Raw genomic sequence first — 15,441 nt, forward strand, 5'->3', positions numbered from 1 at the left:
TCCACCGGAGAGCCCGGCAGTGTGTTGCTCATGAATCCGGACTCCGGCAGTTTACACGCCCGCCGGCTGCTTTTCCACATAGCTTCAGGGTTTTACCAGTGGGACCCGTGGCCACGGTGGCGGCGCTGGAGCACAGCAGGGTTGGTGGATGGTGAGTCTGCAAGAATACGGACTGCGGCTGATGGTTCGATGTAGGGCTTGGGATACATGACAAATAACATGGAGACATGAATCCATATATGATTAATAAAGTTTGCCCCTGGTCAGGGATCAAACTAGCTTCGAGTTATTTGGCTGCGGATGTAGCTTAGAAGAATCTAGTTAGCATGACACTGATATCTACCAGCAGCTACTTTTGACCCCAAGACAGTCAGTCCCATATGCATGTCATATTACAGCTGGTTTGGCCATTTGGGATTCCAATAGCTACGTTAAACTATGCAACATTATGCAATGCAGTTACCAGGTCACTTGGTGTGTTATTTGGAATGTACAATGCTGTAAGCATAATATTGAGCAGACACACATGCGTTCACTTTGTTTTTACTGTGGACATTTTTTTAAACTTTAGAGAATACTGTAAATGTTAAGGTGGGTGGAAAAAAAGCAGGAAATATGTTTCTACTAGACATTTGAGAGTAGAGTAGGCCATTTCAGCCCACACATTGTCAGGGGCTTGTAGGGGACGAGTGCACCAAAGCTGAAGGTAGAACGATACAAAAGTGACAGGAATGAAAGGAGTTCTGCAGACAAGCAAGGATAATCTATGGGTATAGATGAGTAACAAACGCAGTAAACAGACAAGGGCAGGGAATACAATTAAGAAACCATGCTTGGTTCCCACTAGGGGCGTACACAGAATAGCGAAAGGTTTCTTACAGGGAAACTCTGGCATACAGGGGTTATGGGGATTGTAGTTCTCATACTTAGCCAGATTTCCCGAACTATCACAAGCTGCATTATGAGACATGGAGTCTGTTCAATGTAAATGGGAAGCTCCAATACCTTCCAAAGGGAATGTAAAGCCAGAACATAAACGGATATGGTTTATCATGAATTGTGATCATGAATTGTGAGCTCCTGACACACAAACTGCATTGCCCCCAGTAGCTATCACCACTAGATAAAAGCCAAAAAGCAATGCTTCGTCTGCATGCAAAATCCATCCAAAAGCATGCTTTGTGCAGCAAAAGCTGTCCTTATCTTATAGGGCAGTGCAAAAGTATAAGCAGTTTTATCAACCTGTGACAAACAACGTTGCCATCCCCACCCATGCACATTTCAACATTGTTAGGTATAACCTGGGCATTAGAGTCTATCATCCTTGTGGTTGGAGCATTATGGCATGTTTTGCAAACGCCATTAGTGTTATGGTAGGTTAAGAAAATGCATAGAAAATAATGTCTACCTGAAATATGAGAGAAATATGAGAGCAGAATGGGTCATTTCGGCTATGCTACTTGTGCCACAGGACCACCCAGTTGCAATCCCTAGAAGCTCATCTCCGGTTTAGAGCCAGTGAACAATGCATTTTGGGCAGGCAAATTAGCACACTTCCATGTTTTCTACTGCAGAAAAGAATCTTTTTTAATATTTCATATATAGTATTTGCAGCACAAGACAAACAGCTCTCAAGGATGTAGACAGCCATATTCGTGTTCACCCTCATTCCAGATCATCAGTGTAGCATGATATGATATTCTTGAAGTTGTAGCATTGTGCTATGCTTAGCAAACACTGTCATGTTACGGTGGGTTTAGCATGGAATAGGCCATCTCAGATGTGCTGCATATGTCACTAGCCACCCAGTAGCCATCCCTAAAACATCACCTCCATTTCAGAGCAACAGAACCATAATGCAATGTGAGTATGCAATTACTTCAAACGTGCAGCTAAATGGTACTGATACTTTATTCAGAGCTGCATTAACCATGGGCACACACAACCACACACATACTTCCCCCTCATTAGGGATCATCAGTACAATATAGTTAAACATACTTGTGGTAGGTGCTGTTAACTATGTTTAGAAATAACTGCTGAACCCATATGCATGCATTAGTAATGGCCGAACCCCGAACCCTCACCCATAATGATAGGCTCACAACTTGTTTCAAGTGTTGGCAATAAAAAGGCCGTAGGATTTTATTGAACAGATATGAGTTATGACAATAACAATATCACATATCATGAAGGTATCATACTTTTGGGCACCGGGTCCTGAGGTTACCCCCTCGGACCCGTGCCGCCTTCTTGTGTCCCACGACTTGTTGTGGGCACCGTACAGTGCCTTGTACTTCTTTTTGTTCTTCTCCCCTTTTTGTAGGGTGGGTGGGTTCTGTGGTAAAGAAGCAAGAAGATTTGGAAGACACTGAGTAAACAGTGAACCTCCTGTTTGCTTTGGTCCCCGTTCAGGGTCCACAAACAGATTGTGTTTACTCTGAGCATGCTGCTCTCATTTATAGGACCCAGGGAGGCCATGGGTCTTTGTTGTGTATGTGTGGGGGCTGCTGTTGTCGCAGCCCCTGGCCGGATAGCCGACTGTCTGACCCCCTGGTGGGGGCAGATCTTTGAACCTGGGCCCTGCCTGATGGTTGTTTCCTTGTGGCGCTTTAGCACCTTACTGCTTGGAGGAAGGGTGCGATGACTGTTCGCACCTTACCCTTCCATGGCTTTTGTGCTGCCGAGACTGCGTGTCTCCGTAGCTGGGGGGAAAGGAGAGGAGCAGGCGCGGGGGGTTGGGGCTGCCCCTCTCCGAGCTGCCGATGGTAACAGCAGTTACCCTGCCTCACTTGTGGGATGCCCATGCAGCATTGCCCATAACTGCTGAACCCATATGCATGCATTAGTAATGGCTGAACACCGAACCCTCACCCATAATGATAGGCTCACAACTTGTTTCAAGTGTTGGCAATAAAAAGGCCGTAGGATTTTATTGTACAGATATGAGTTATGACAATAACAATATCACATATCAAGATGGTATCATACTTTTGGGCACCGGGTCCTGAGGTTACCCCCTCGGACCCGTTCCGCCACACACGGGCAGGTTCCCGGCTGACCGTGTTCCCCCAAGAGTATGCCCTAGAGACAGCCCCTGTGAGTAAGAGTTGTATTGATTTCCCGTAAGAAATGCTCCATGCCCTGCCCTGGCTAGACAGATGGGTGCCGTCATGGAGGAAAAGGTCTGGGTTGCCTAGTGTAATGGCTGGATGTTTTATGAAACCCAGTCCTCTTGTCATACAGAATCTCTCTATCGTCCTGTTCAGTTTTCTTCTAGATATGTCTATAGATTTGTAGCAGTTGGCCCCTAGCCATTTCTTTCTTGGTAAGATGGCTGAGAAGTATATTTCCGTCCCCCTCCAGTTGTGTGAAATGCCTGCTAGGGAGGAGCAGATTTCTTCGCATAGGATGCGTCTAGCTGTGTTAACTAGATCGTTGCCCCCTAGATGGTTGATCAGGAATTCTGGGGGGTCCCTGTATGCCACCAGTTCTGCTAGTATTTCGTGGACGTCAGCCCAGCGTAGGCCTCTGTATCCCCACCATGAAGTAATGGTGTTTCTGAACGGTGGCCCTTCTTTGGTCTCTTCAGCCCATCTGCCTGTCCTGAAAACGAAAGAGTGGCCAACTATCCATGCTGATCGTAGTGTGGTCCTCGATTCACCTGTTGTTTCTGTGGTGGTGGGAGGGGGGAAAAGAAAGAAAATTTTAGGGCGGAAGGCTATATCAATTTTGGTCTGATATATCTTTTATAACAGTCTGACTTCCATCCCCCTATGTTTTTTAGTAGTTGCGGTGCTAAACCTCCTTGCCATGCTGCAGTGGCGGCACCTATCCTGAAGGAGTGAGTGCCGAATTGTTTGGGATCCCACCCTGCTCTGCTGATTGCTTTTATCAGCACTCCTTTAAATTGATAGCGGCTTAGGGCCGACGTATCCTTGTGGATTAAAAAGCTCCCCCCTACTTTGGGTCGTTGCGTGTAATAGAGGTTGGTGATACAAACTGGGCAGTTTGTTCCCTCGTCGATGCAACAAATATTGAAGGTTCTTTTCGCACCCGTTTTTGACTGTTGCATTTCTATGTTAACACTCTCTTGCCTCACCCTGATTTCCATGACACCCAGGCCGTTTATGGCCTTGGTGCTGGAAGCGATGAGTTCCCCCACCCGGAAAGCCCCAAAGTAGGCTAGGAAAAAGGCTGTTTTAAATAACGTTATCTCGTAAGGGTGCCAACATATGGCTTCCAAATGGCTTGCTATCTGCACCAGTTTGCTGAAATCAAGGGGTCGGCGGGTGTCCACTTGTGGACCCTCTATTCTGCCCCATCCCTTCATTGCGTAAGTGATGAGGGCGTTCTGGGTGGGGTCTGAATCGTTCCGAATTTTTGTAAAGTATGAAATTGCCACCAGGTGTCTTTTTGCCCAATCCCTTTTGAAACCTTGTTCCCGGGCCCATTTTAAAAATACTTCTATATCTTCAATCGTTATAGGTTCTACGTGGTTTACACCTGTGGTCTTAAATACTGTTTGCAAACACTTACTGTACTGCGTTGCAGTGGTGCTTGCCACCGCCCTCTGTGCCATCTCTGTTAGGAAGCCTGTGAGGTTGTTCGCACCCGTTGTTGATGTGCCTGATTCTTGTTGGGCATCCCGGCATGGGCTCTCTGGCGCAGGCGTTGATGCCAATGTGTTGTTGGCACCCGTTTTAGAGGTGCCTGCTTTGTATTGGTCATCCCGGCCTGCACTCTTTGGTGCTGGCGTTGATGCCAATGTGTTGTTGGCACCCGTTTTAGAGGTGCCTGGTTTTCGTTGGGCATCCCGGCCTGTGCTCTCTGGCGTTGGCGCTGATGCTGTTATTCTTGTCTTCCCATTATTGTCCAGCATTCTGCTGGTATTGGCATCATCTGTTCTTAGGCGTGCGGCGCTAGCTCTCGGAATCTTGTACACTGGAAACGAGATAAGGCATCAGCAATGTTATTATCTGCCCCTGAAATGTGCTTTGCTTTGAGTACAACGTTTACTTGAAGTGTGACTGTTGTAATGGCTCGTAGTACTTTTAATACTAGAGGGCATTTTGTAGACCTTCTGTTTATGGAACCCACTACAGCCATGTTATCGCACCAGATCAAAAGTTCCGTATTCGCTAGTTGCCTGCCCCAGATGTGTAATGTTAGCCAGATGGGGAATATTTCTAGTAGGGTGATGTTTCTTGTCCACCCTGCTGTTTGCCATGAATTGGGCCAGTGTCCTGCCACCCATTCGGAGTCTAGTATGGCTCCAAACCGCTTGCTCCCAGCTGCGTCGGTGTATAGGACCCGGTTTGACCAGGTATTTAGAGGTGTTCGCCAAAGTAAAATCCCGTTGAAATCTCTGAGGAATTTTCCCCATGTTTCCAGGTCTTGTTTCACCTCTCTGCCTAGCCGGATATGCAAGTGTGGTTTGTTGAGTGATTTAATTTTGAGCTCCAGGCTTCTGGCAAATATCCTTCCTTGAGGTATTATTTTGGATGTGAAATTGAGGCTGCCTGCCAAGGATTGTATTTCCTTTACGGTCCCCTTTTCTCTCCTTATCAGGTTTTGTATTTTTGCCAGGAGTTCTTATATTTTTGTTTTGGGGATTCTGCAGAGTCCCTTTGCTGAATCTATTTCGATTCCCAGAAAAATTATGTTTGTGTCTGGTTTGGTGGTTTTTTCCCTTGCTAGGGGAACTCCCCACTGTGCGGCCATGTGCTCGAGTTTTGCTAAAGGCCGGCCGCATTCCTCGGAGTTTGGTGGCCCTATGACCATGAAATCGTCAAGGTAGTGCACTATTTTTGTCCCTGGTCTCTGTTTTAGAAAAGCCCATTGAAAAAAGGGACTGAATTGTTCAAATAGTGCACAAGATACTGCGCACCCCATGGGGAGGCATCTATCTACGTAGAATTTGTTGTTAAAGGTGAAACCTAACCACTGCTGTGACTCTGGATGGACTGGCAAGAGTCTGAAAGCAGATTCGATGTCCAGTTTGGCCATCAGCGTGTTTCTGCCTCAGTCATGGATGAGCCTTACCACCTCTTGAAAATGCGTGTAAGATACCGCGGATTCTGTGTGTGGGATGCCGTCGTTTAAAGACTGGCATTTGGAGAGGAGAGGTGATGAATTAGTCTCATTTTACCGGGTTCTTTTTTGGGAACCAGGCCTAGTGGAGATATTAAATAGTCTTTTAAAGGCATGAAATCCCAGGGACCTGCTACCCTTCCAAGTTGCAGTTCTTTCTTGATTTTGGTTTCTACTATCCGGGGGTTGTCCCTGGCTGACTTTAGGTTCATTGGGATTGTGACCCAGTGCCCTTAAATGGGATGACAAACCCTTCGGTGAACCTTTGCGATATTATCCTGCTGGTTTCCTTGTCAGGGTAGCTGTTTAGGGCGTCCCTAAAATTGCTCGGGTTGATGGGCGTTAGTCCTGGTTTTAAAACTGGGATATCATTCTTTCTTGGCTGGTAGTCTGGTGCAGTTGCTTGCTGCGTGGTCGCCGTTGCAGTTTGTGCAGGCGTGTTTGTACCAGCATTCTTTGCCCCATGTACACTGTTTTTTCCCAAAATTTCCGCATGAGATGTTGGATTTGACAGCCTGCTGTTTGTTCTGTCTGTGGGCATTATTTTTAGCCGCCCAAGGCTGGTTCCTCCGAAAGAGCTGCTCCCCTTTTTTGGATTTATCATTGTCATGGGATTTGTTTACTTGGGAATTTTTGCTATTTTTGGAAGAAGACTGCATGGTATCTTCTTCCTGGGGAGGTTCGGCGTTGAGGGTATATAAATCATTCTGGACTTCATCCCACTCAATGGCCGGCCTTTCTGACATGCTCCTCCTAAATCTAATGCTGTATGCAAGCCATGTCTTCCCCCTCTGTGTTACTTTTACTTCCCTTATTTTATCAACGTATGCCCAGATCTTCCTGCCATCCAAAGAGAATTTTTCTTCGTATATTGTTGCGAAGATGGCAAAAGCCTCTAACCAGTTGTCCCAGTTTTGTTCGACCTGGGCGTTTCTGGCAATAGCTTTTTCTTCTATTTTTTTGGGGTCTCTGAAAGCATCTTTCCCTTTGCCCTGGCCTTCTATTAGGGAAAAGATTTCTATACATTCTTTGGCCCATATGGCTTCTTTGATTGTGGTATCAATGTTCCATGCCAGGCATCTTTTGTATCTATTCAATATCTCTGTTTTGAAGGATTTCATTTTCTGGTCTAATTGTGCATTACAAATTGTTACAATGTCAGTTGTATTGCTGCCGGGTGCCCCTGTCGCGCCCGTGTTGTCTGTGCCTGGGGTTGTCCAAGCTTTTAGGGCACCTGCTGGATCAGTTGCTGGAGTTGTGGGGGCTGTTGCATTTATAGCTGGAGGGGCTATTTGCAACTGCTGTGCTTGTTGTGGCGGGATTGCTATAGGTGGTGTTACGGGTGGGTTGACAACCGTTATTGTAGGTTCTATTGTGATGGTGGGGTTTGAGGCCCCAGGTTCCCTTGTGGGCAGTGTCTGCTTCCCCCTTATTTCTACCATTAGATGCTGTAATTCCGCTACACTCTCGCGTAGTTCTGACAATTTTTTGGTACCTTTTTTGGCGCCTTTGGATATTTTTCTCCTCTTTAATGGTGCAGAAAACTCCTCCTGGCTGGGTGGGCTGGTAATTCCTTCCCTGGGTAGGCCGTACATGTTTTCTCTAACCAATGCCCATCCGTAGTGCTCTGCCGCTTCAATGGCTGCTAGCAATTGTGGAGATTTGGGCTTCTGCGCCGGTGTTGGGGGTGCCCGTGTTTTCCGTTTGGGCCCCATGTTTTTCTATGCCTGCTATAGGAAAAAGAAAAAAGGGGGTTTTACCAAGGAGTTAAAACGTTGTTATCAGCGAGTTCTTTGCGCCTGTTCTATTTGTTGCCCGTGCTGGGTAACTGTTGACTGGTGCCTTCTTGTCCGGTTTTAGAAAATTGGTCAGCCCCCAGGTTTGATTTACTGTATTTAAATTGGTTTCGCTGTGAGGTCGCCCTGCAATATTACAGAAAATATTTTAAATCTGCAGTCTTTGGGCCCGCTGCGCTTGGAACTGTGTTCGCTAGCTCTGCGTGATTGTAAAGCAAAGACGAGCTCCCCAGCTGGTTTGTGACTCTGCCCGAGTTTAAAACTGCCTTGTGTTATCTTGCCCCGTCTGTCTTATAACGCGGGGGTTCCGGTCCACTGTAATCAAAACTTCCGGACATAAATGTCTATTTATCCTCCCTCATAGCCCCAGCGCGGTGGCTCACCTTAAATGTGTTGAAATCGGAAGCCGTCCGCGCCGTGCTTGTTCGTGTACCGCTTCTCCCTCGTTCGCACTGGTTTTGGGGATGATTCCGCGGCACGCGTCTTTGTTTGTTTTGTTTTGGACACGCTCGCCGCTCGCTTTTCGTTCTATGCTGAAAATGTTGCAGTTGACAGGGTCCGCGCTGGCCGTTCGGTTACCGCTTCTTCCTTCGTTAAAGCTGTATTGCAAATGCTTTGAACAGTACAATGTTCGGGAAGGAAAAAGACGCTGCGATGTACAGTGAACTTCAAGAATTGCTAAAGAAGCAAGAAGATTTGGAAGACACTGAGTAAACAGTTAACCTCCTGTTTGCTTGGGTCCCCGTTCAGGGTCCACAAATAGATTGTGTTTACTCTGAGCATGCTGCTCTCATTTATAGGACCCAGAAAGGCCCTGGGTCTTTGTTGTGTATGTGGTGGAGGCCGCTGTTGTCGCAGCCCCAGGCCGGATAGCCGACTGTCTGACCCCCTGGTGGGGGCAGATCTTTGAACCTGGGCCCTGCCTGATGGTTGTTTCCTTGTGGCGCTTTAGTACCTTGCTGTTTGGAGGAAGGGTGCGATGACTGTTCGCACCTTACCCTTTCGTGACTTTTGTGCTGCCGAGACTGCGTGTCTCCGTAGCTGGGGGGAAAGGAGAGGAGCAGGCGCGGGGGTTGGGGCTGCCCCTCTCCCAGCTGCCGATGGTAACAGCAGTTACCCTGCCTCGCTTGTGGGATGCCCATGCAGCATTGCCCAGCACCATCAATGCACCAGTGGGTTTAATAAAAGCAATAAAAACATTCCCTATACCTGAAATGTAAGCGTGGAATAAGTGTAAGGAACTCATGGCGACAACAATAAAGACAGACACAAGTGATCACAGTTCCAGGGCGTATATTAAACTGTATAAATGGGTGAGAAAAACACTTAATCTAAAGCTAAATCTAAAATGGGAGCATGCTATGACCATCAAATAATGATAAGGCTGTCCTAGTGGCGTCTTGTCAAATAAAAAGGGCATATACTAAAAAAGACGACTGCCAAACATTACTGCCAATTTACAAAATAGTGTGGGATAATGTTCATCAGAAAAGAAAGAAGTGTTCACAAAATGATTAGTTCAGGATGGTATAACTGGGGTCTCCCTTATCCACGTTTCTCAGCACGGGACAAGGCGGGCACTCTCAAGTACGGCACACGCCTGGGCCTCTCCAGCACAAGCTTACAGTTTGTTTGCATAGTGCATAGTCTGATAACTTTGTGGATTGAGCATTGGGGTATGTTTAGCAAATATTATATATGTTATACATTCAATGCTAGGGTGTGTTTAAAAGAGAATGAAAAACATTCTACCTGAAACGTGAGAGTAGCGTAGGCCATTTCAGCTAAGCCAAATATACCACAGCGCCACGCACCAGGTGCTCAGTAGTTCACTAACAGTTCAGAGCCACTAAGCAACACATTAGGGGTATGCAGACCAGCTCAAAATCATGTTCCTTGCTCTAAAAAATGGCCTTAGGCTTATAGGGATTTGGTGCACGGTTTTCCCCAACCTAGAGAGATACTCTCATGGGTAACGTAGTTGTAATCGCCTAGTCTACCTTTCTTTTAATGCGTCAATAACTTTAGTATATTTGACGAAAAATGTGCCGTTAACCTCAATCTGAAGTTAGTTTTGCTGCATGATATATATACTGCTAGTTCATTATTCTCGAGAAGTTACACCTCCTTACAGCAGGAAAACTAACAACATGTAACTTATTTTTGCTCCCACTGATCAACACTGTATTTTAATTGCTACACAAAGAAAATCTAATTGCTGAGTGCTATATAATGAAAATATGCTCCCAAGTATATAGCCCTTTAACAACCTGAGCTAGTTACTGGTAAGTAACCTGTATGGACACATGCAAGTCTTTGTTGCCTGGAAATGTGTTGTAAGATTTGAACATGTGTGCTTTCAAAATCGCAGAAATGGGTAGCTGTGATAGTGAAATTGGGTGAAAATGTGCTTTTGGTGCATTAAAGCTCAAAGAGAAGAAACCACCAAAGCCAGACAATTCTCTCTGTCCTTTGGGTTGAGTGAGAAACCCCACAAGTACACAATTAAGGAGCTTCCATCATCCGCCAAATCTCTGTGCTCCAAGATCCAGTGCAAGACATCCTGCAAGCAGTGAAGCAGGGCACTGAGGAAGTGGCTGAGAGCAATGAACAAGAACTGTTGGAGAACAGCAGATCACAGCAACCAAACACATTACTCTAATCCATGCATGTCTGGAATCGAGAAGTAAAATAGTTTCCAAGCATGATGTAGCTGACGACCCTGGGCAATGACCTACCACTTGGGTTGACAAAAGCCTTGGCCACATGGGGGAAATCGGGCTCAACCAGGCTGGTTGCAGTTTACCTGCATCTTTTCCATAAAGACACTGAAAATAGATCATTCAATCTAAATGACTAACAGAGACCTAATTAATAAACGGTGGCTGGTTTATTTCAAGCAGAAACATGCAATGTTTTGCTTCTGTTGTAAATGATTTCCGTCACCCCTGAACACTAGACCTGTCAGTGGTTGCTGGTGTAATATGCCCCATCTTTGATAATGATTAAAGGAGCATGAACCTTCATTGGACCATAGGAACAATATTCAAAAGTTTCACCAGCTTTAACTCCGCCTTCAGAAGAAGAGCGGTACATATAAGAATAACTGCAATCAAATATAACCAGAGAATATATGTTGATACGCTGCCAAGGATCACTAGCGATCCTGCAGTATCTGGTGGAATATATCCTGGATGTTAATGGAAGTGTGGATTCTGTTAATAATCCCTGCAATAGAAACCTTTGAGCAAGTTTGACTATGTGCCGATGGAGCATCTTCACAGAGGAACTACAAATAAAGTTCAAGTGCAATATTTCGGCTAATGAGCCTTTCCAGCTGATGTCAGAGATGATCTTGAAGGAAACTCTGAGTTGTTTCCGAGAGGCCAGGCACTTTGCTTGACTATACACCTTATCAAAGACATAACACACCTATTGTGAGGTTTGTTCTCATAATTGTGTTACTATCATCCTGGACAGGCTCTTAGTAGAGCCTAATGCACAAGTTGGAGGTGCTGAAAAATTTACTTGTGATGATGGATAGGGCCATAGTGCTAGTTTGCAAAGGCCATGAAACAATCTACAAGCATGGATTCTAAAAGAAACTCGGTGCGCTTTTGCTCACCCCTTTTGCCTGTTACAATTAGAAACTGGTCCTTGGAGATGCATATCATTCACTAAGGCCGCAACCTTAGGTGGCGCAATTCAGCGACTGCGTGCACTTTTTTCTGCATCCACAAACAAGTGGACAGTGCTGACTGAATCCAGAGTTTTCTTTTCCCTAAAGTTTCTCTGCTAATTGGCGGGTGGATTTTGTAGGGAGGGCAACGCTTCATGGTTTCATGATAGCCTAGTACATGGAAAACATGTTCAAGAAGTTCTGACTTTCTTAACTAAGTACTACTAAGAGGGGCTTACGGTAACACTAAGCTCAGCAAACAAAACATCAGCTGTAGTGGAGATTGCACAAGAATTCGAACATGGGAAAAGAACATCAAAGAAAAAGAAAATGTCTGACTAGGAAGGGGTTCACATCCCAATGGAGGACCGAAAGAGCAATTTGGCATTCAGTGTTTCGGTCCTCTGGCTCATACTGGAACAGCATGGACTGCTGGAAGCTTTGAGCGGTTCAGACATCACCAGAAACGATGTGGCGTTCTCTATTATACGTTTTCGCGTAAAAGAGATAATCAGTCGAGATTTAGGAAAGCATTGCAAGGAACTGCAACATCTTGTCAGATAGTAAAGCAGATAGATGGTGCCTGATCTGCTGAAACAGAGGACACTCAATTATTTCAGGCAAACTATTTCCTTGCTGTCGTCATACTAAGAAGAAGGAGTGCTTTAGAGGTCCTTCAATACATCTATAGTAAAAGATTTGGAGACATGTATTCAAATTGTGTCCTTGTCCACTGAGTAGCACTCACCATCCCAGTGACTGGCGCATCTGCAGAATGCAGAGTCTCTTGCCCGGTGAGGTAATGTGATGTAATGTAAATTGGTCTTATATAGCGCTCTTCTGCCATTAATGTTGGCCTTGCTGCACATGGCTCTGTAAGAAAGGAGGGCAGGTTGTGTTAGTCAGATAGTGGGAAAGCAGATGCAGAAATCGTTGGTGTTGATGGATGCAATTCGGAAGAACCTGTTACATGTGTGTGGATATGAACATCTTATATTGTTTGTCGGCACCAGAGACTGCTGGGATGGAGTGAACTACCCTTTCTAGTCTTCCTATTGTCTCCTATTCCCTTTCCTTCTTCTTAATGCTTTTTCTCTATTTTTAATACTTTTATTGTATGGATTACTTCTTCCACCTATCAATTGATGCTTCCTGTAAAGCACGGCGGTGCCCTGCTTGGGTTGTGGAACAATATATATAACCTGCTAAATCAATAAATAGATTCGTGGTCTGCAGGACCATTATTTCAGTCCAAACCTCGAAGCCGTGCAATTCTCTTGATAGAGGACAATCTCACTTAAGGATAGCATTACCACCTCAATGGTTCGTGAAAACTACTAATGCAATAGGCCAAACCGGCCTCTGATGCTTCTCGGCTGCAGGCAGCATTTTGCCAAAGGGTAAGCGTATTCAACTGGGCACCTAACACCTTCTCCAGCCACACTGGTACACCTTTCATGCAGCGGAACACCAGGATTAGAACACATGTTATATCTATGTGGAAAGCATGAATGTCACTGAACCCTGTCTCAACGAAAAAACGAACACAACCTGACTGCGGTAGATAGCGTGAGGAAGCACCAACTTTGTGGCTTCATAAGAAGAATGCAGGAGTGTACACTGGTCCGATATGAGAGACAACTGTCTAGGGGGCAGGAAATACCCTGTCACATACATAAATATACATAGGTTTCTTGTGTTGTACTGTTCAAGCAAGTAATAAGTGATATTGCCACTTCCTGTTTGACTCAGCAAAAGATTTGTTTTCCTCTTTTGGTGTTCAGCGGTATAGCATATCTTCACGGGAGCACGCAACATGATACCTAGCCTGTCTCAGATAACTAATATAGCAATAATCACCCCCACTGTGGGCTCCACAGGCTGGTAATGGTCCAGGACCCAGGTTATCGGCCTGAGCTAAGAGACGACCTTAATTTCAGGCCTTCTGCTGTGTTACCGGTGTGTGAAACCCATGAGGGGTGGTGGTGATTATTGCGATTAGCAATCTGGGTTTATAAAAGGTAGTAATAGGATGTATTTCCATTCAGCTGTGCAGAAACCGTCAGGAAGACTGGCATAGTATCCCGGTTCTAAAAATATGACCTAAGCACTGAAGTGGGGTGTTTTCTGTAGTTTTACACAATGTGCCTTATGCACAAGAGTCAGTATGATGCATTTAGTCAGTTACATTAGGAATTCAGAGCATCTTCTGACCTTAGAGGGCATGAATTTACAGCACCATTCGAGACCTGAACAATTGCACTCAGCACATCCATTTGGTACAAATCACCTCCTCTGTCAGATCTTTATGTTGTACATAATAAGACCTGACCATATACCTAGTGCCCATGTGACTTTTGTTCCAGTCCTCAGGCAGCTAAGCACACTTTCTTGTGATGATACGGGATACTGAGCTGGGCCTACCTTCACCCTCGAAAGAGGGTTACATTATTCAGAAACTGTCTTATGGGCTCTCATGTGCATGACCACCAATCTTGGGAGGATAGCTCAGCGGCAACGTGCTCACCTTGGAAGCAAGACGACACAGAGCAACATAGGTTCGATCCCCGGGGCCGCGATTAGAAACCTCTGGGTATTAAGCACTTTCTAAATAACCTATCATTTCATATCATAATCAAATTGTTCGCTGTGCCATTTCCCTAAACATGGCTGACGTCACTGCATCACTGTTCGGTTTTTGCTGTGGTTTTGCTCTATCCGTGGCTCAAGTACATCCAGGGCACATCAGAAATAAAATACTGTCAGATACGACAAGGCCTACCTGCATGATAAGGAGTTGGTAGATTTCATTGACAATCCCAAGCTATACTGCAAAGGGAAGAAACCAGTGTTGGTATTCTCAGCTGCCAGCTGGCTAGTGCCTTTTAAGAAACAGTATTCAAGTGCAGCTGGTCTTTCTTCACTAACAGATGGTGAATTTGCCACCAAAATGTGATCTCTTCCTATCTCATTACCAACAGATTGTAGCACAAGATCGGGGAGGACAATGGGCCCCATTACGAGCATGGCGGTAGCCGTGCCTGTGTGGCAGGCATGGCAACCGCCATGCTCAATACCAGCACCGGCTCCCACGATTGGGCAATAACCGGCCCATTACGAGTTGAATGGGCTGGTAATTGCCCATTTGCGGGTGGCGTTAATGCCGGGCTCCCGATCCCCATACTGACCCATAGGGCAGAATGGGGGTGGGGAGCATGAATGCGCTGGCACCGTTGATAACGGTGCCGGCGCAGTTACGAGTTATGCTCGCCGGTTCCGCACAGCTCACCAGGTAATACCTGGCACGCTGTCAAGCACCCGCGAGCATAACTCGTAATTCGGCAGGATGGTATGAGTTCATAACATCAATGCCAGAGTCGTAATGAGGCCCAATGTGTCTTATCACACGATGACAAGAAAGGCGTAATATCCATTCTCTAGAAACTCTAACATTCCTTCATTTCCGTTGAAGGGCAACCCGTGATTGTGGCATGTCATGGAAAGATGAATGGATATGTTTTCTGGCTTGCACTGCTAGAGTTAAGGTTATTGATTTGTTTATTCTTCAACAAGGAGGGGTGTCAGCAATTCCACCTTCTAGTGTATCCTGTGGACTCCGTTACGGATGAATTGGGAGGCATAAGCTCTCTTATAAGAGGATGGAAGAATTATTTTCATTCTTTACGTACAGTATGGGCCTCATTACGAGTTTGGAGGTAGCCATGCCCTTACTAAGGGCATGGCTACCCCCAAACCCGGGTCTGGGTTCCCTGAATGGGGAAATACCGGGCCATTCCGACCTTGGAGGGCCTGGTATTTCCCCATTCAGAGAACCCGGACCCGGACCATCGCCATTCCCATTTGAGCCCCCAT

This window comes from Ambystoma mexicanum, chromosome 5p (genome assembly GCF_040938575.1).
Source record: "Ambystoma mexicanum isolate Mex_15411 chromosome 5p, UKY_AmexF1_1, whole genome shotgun sequence".
Lineage (NCBI taxonomy): Eukaryota > Metazoa > Chordata > Amphibia > Caudata > Ambystomatidae > Ambystoma > Ambystoma mexicanum.